Here is a 4,127-nt window from a genome sequence, read left to right as displayed (position 1 = left end):
GTAACATAATTTCCAGATCATGGAGATCGAGAATTTATTAAATTCCTTCTTTTTCACAGATGAAGTAAATTTTTTTCTTTCTTCTTTTTTTTTTTTTTTTGATTTACTGTTTACTGTCATAGGCTGATTCCAAATTTTTATTATAAATAATGTTTAAATGAATACACTTATTCATTTCTTTGTATGACATAAACTCCTAGGGGTAGAATTGCTGGGTAGGGGACATGCTTGCTTAAGGCTTCTTCTTCTTCTTCTTTTTTTTTTTTTAATTAACCTTCTTTCACACTTTATTCCCTGACTTCTGTAGCTTAATTAGCTGCAAAGAATGAATTGTGTCTAAGCGAAAACTGCAAAGCCCAGGCCCAAGGGGCTTGGGCTTAAACATGCTAGCGATCTAGATCGTATGAGATCCATAAACAACGTCTTAAAAAGCAATCATAATATAAAATAGCAGCTCCCCGTGGTTTCTTCAGCTGCATCAAAATTCTCCACAACATCTGGAACTTCATCTTCACCCTCTTCGGTAGCCAGTGTTGCTTTTCCAGCCACAGGTTGCATGGGCAGAGCTCGGTCAGCCTTCTTAAACTAGTCAGACCCACTGCACCGCGATGGTTTAAGATCCTGGGTAGCATTGCTGTCACCTGCTCGGTCTCCCCATAGCCTGTGATGGTGAAAGTGCTCGCTGCCGGGGAGACCTGAACTGTAGGGTTGTGAAGGTAGATGGCTGTTCCTCGGTTTGGGAACACACTCACTTCTTCAATACCGGAGATCTTGTTCAGCCCTAACTTCTTTAAGGTGAACTGAGGTTTTATTTGTTTGTTTTTTATCGCCTGCAAACCACCTTCTCCTTTGGGCCAGCGGTTCCTTTCCCACCAATGCACCCTTGTGCTCGTAGGTTGGCGAGTTTCTCCTGGTTCGTGAGAGTTTCTTTCGTCTTGTTGGAGCGGAAATGGGGACTCGGGTTGGCGCCCAAGGGGTCTGGGGGGGACCAGCTGACATTAGGGGCACACACGTGTGGGCGCAGGATGGTGTCTGGGGCTAAGACTTTTGATACAGTTTGTCCTATTACTCTGCAGAAGCCTGCCTGAATCTATTCCTCTTGCTGCTCTGCCCGCCACACGATGGCACACACTGGCGACTACTGTTACCTCTATTACGACCAAGACGGACATGTTCGTTGGCTATTTGTATATTTTCTTTTTTAAAAAGGAAATCTTATCTTATTTTTTTTTTATTAAAGTATATTTGACACACGATGTTGTGTTAGTTTCAGGGGTACAACTTAGTAATTTGCCAAGTCTCTGCATTATGCTGGGTTCACCCACAAGTTTGGTTACCATCTGTCCCCTTGCAGTGTCATTGACCGTATTCCTTCTACTCTGCTTTTTATCCCATGACTTACTCACTCTGTAACTGGAGTCTTGTATCTCCTTCTCCCCGTCACCTATTTTGCCCAACCCCCCCCCCACTCTCCTCCGCTCTGGAAACCATCAGTTTGTTCTCTGTACTTATGGTTCTGATTCTGCTTTTGGTTTATTTATTTTCGTTCAAGATTTCTTCTAAGAGTGGAATGAGGTAGGTCTTTCTCAGTCTTATTTCAGTTAGTATAATACCCTCTAGGTCCATCCATGCGGTTTCAAATGGCATGATCTCATCTTTTTCATGGCTGTGTAATACTCCGTTAGATATACCACCTTTTCCTCATCCATTTGTCTATTGTTCGACACTTTGAGTGCCTATCGTATAATGCTGCAATAGACATAGGGGTGCATATATCTTTTCAAGTTAGTGTTTTCATTTTCCCTGGGTAAATACCCAATAGTGGAATTATTGGATCACCGGAGAGTTCTATTTTTCATTTTTTTTTAAAATTTTTTTTTTCAACGTTTATTTATTTTTCAGACAGAGAGAGACAGAGCACGAACGGGGGAGGGGCAGAGAGAGAGGGAGACACAGAATCGGAAACAGGCTCCAGGCTCTGAGCCATCAGCCCAGAGCCCGACGCGGGGCTCAAACTCACGGACCGCGAGATCGTGACCTGGCTGAAGTCGGACGCTTAACCGACTGCGCCACCCAGGCGCCCCTATTTTTCATTTTTTGAGGAACCTCCCTACTGTTTTCCACAGTGGCTGCACCAATTTACATCCCCACCAATAGTGGACGAGGGCTCTTTTTTCTCCGTGTCCTTGCCAACACTTCTTGTTTCTCATCTTTTTTATTTTAGCCATTCTAACAGATGTGAGGTGATAGCTCCTTGTGGTTTTCATTTGCATTTTCCTGCTGATTAGTGACATTGAACATCGTTTCATGTGTCTGTTGGCCACCTGTATGTCTTCTTTAGAGGAATGTCTACTCAGTTCTTCTTCCTATATTTTTAAATTTTTTTTAATGTTTATTTATTTCTGAGACAGAGAGAGACAGAGCATGAGTGGGGGAGGGGCAGAGAGAGAGGGGGACACGGAATCCGAAACAGGCTCCAGGCTGTGAGCCGTCAGCACAGAGCCCAATGCCGGGCTCGAACTCGCAGACCGCGAGATCATGACCTGAGCCAAAGCCGGACTCTCAACCGACTGAGCCACCCAGGCACCCCTCTTCTTCCTATTTTTTAACTAGACTGGGTTTTTGTGGTGTTGAGTTGTAGAAGTAATTTATATATTTTTGATATTAACCCCTTATTGCATATATCATTTGCAAATATGTATTGATATTTTCCATATATTCTTGACTTGCCTCTTTACATCCCAAGGTTTGGAATTCTTTTTCTCTCTTTTCTTTCAGGAGTACTTGGAGAGATAAGGTAATGCTTCCTTATCAATCATTTTAGTTAATTTTTCCACTGACATTTTCTACATGTGCAAAAAACTCCAGACCCCAGTGGATGTATTTTGATTGGAAACATCCATTGTCCGTTGCTTTGAATTTTTTCTAACAATTTTCTCTATCACTGACATGAGTTAATTACATTGCCTCGAGTTAATTACAACTGCCATGAGTTAATTACACTGACTCGAGAGGTACTATTGTGTATTATACTAGTTAATTTAACATGGGTTTGGGACCAAGCTTTCTGGGGCCAAAACCCAGTCCTATCACTTAGCAGTTGTGTGATATTGGATATTGTGCTGAAAATTTCTGTGCGTTTCCCTCATCTGTAAAATAGAGATAATAGTACCGATTACATAAGTTTTTTTTTTCTTTTTAGAACAAGATCAGTTTTTTTTAATTTTTAATTTTTTTTAATTTACATAGGGTTTTTACAGTATCATTAAGAGGAGTCAAGCACTTGTGACGGGCCCTCAATAAACATTAACTATTAGTAACAGACTATGAGAGCTACACCATGTTGAATGTTTACTGAGTTACAAATGAGGTAAATAACCCGTGTGATCTTCACCACCTCTCTGAATTAACTTCTTTTGATATGTCCACCATATACATGAAGAAACTAAGATACATAGGGATTCAATAACTTAGCCAAAGTCTCCTTGTTACTGTGGAACTAGGACTCACAGCCACCTGCATTGCCTCTGGGAAAATACAGAAGACAGAATTATTTGCATTTAAATTTTTTTTAATTTTCTTTGTAATGTTTATTTATTTTTGAGCACGAGCAGGGGAGGGCAGAGAGAGGGAGACACAGAATCCAAAGCAGGCTCCAGGCTCCAAGCTGTCAGCACAGAGCCCCCGATGTGGGGCTCGAACCCACGAACCGTGAGATCATGACCTGAGCCAAAGCTGGGCGCTTAACCGGCTGAGCCACCCAGGTACCCCTTAAAAAATTTTTTTTAAGTTTCTTTATTTTGAGAGAGACAGAGACAACATTAGCAGGGGAAGGGGAGAGAGAGAGGGAGAGAGAGGGAGAGAGAGGGAGGATCCCAAGCAGGGTCTGTGTTCTCACTGCAGAGCCCGACGCGGGGCTCGCACTAAACTCATGAAACCGTGAGATCATGACTTGAACCGAAACCAAGAGTTGGCTGCTCAACCGACGGAGCCAACCCGACACCCCCAGATTATTTGCATTTTTAAAAAGACCTCTCATTTGAAGACCATCTTTTTGTTAGAAAAGTTCATTTCCATTCCCTCTCTAGGTAGAACGTCACATTCTGCCTCTCACTTACACTGTAGAG

The 4,127-nt window shown here is 42.3% G+C and overlaps 1 pseudogene; it reads right to left on the bottom strand.

Moving 5' to 3' along the window:
- Nucleotides 1–435: 435 nt before the first annotated feature.
- On the bottom strand, nt 436–1,172 carry LOC123385161 (annotated as a pseudogene).
- Between the last annotated feature and the right edge of the window lie 2,955 nt (nt 1,173–4,127).

This window comes from Felis catus, chromosome B1 (assembly GCF_018350175.1).
Source record: "Felis catus isolate Fca126 chromosome B1, F.catus_Fca126_mat1.0, whole genome shotgun sequence".
In the NCBI taxonomy this organism is placed as follows: Eukaryota; Metazoa; Chordata; class Mammalia; order Carnivora; family Felidae; genus Felis; species Felis catus.
This window is presented reverse-complemented; position numbering and strand designations above follow the sequence as displayed.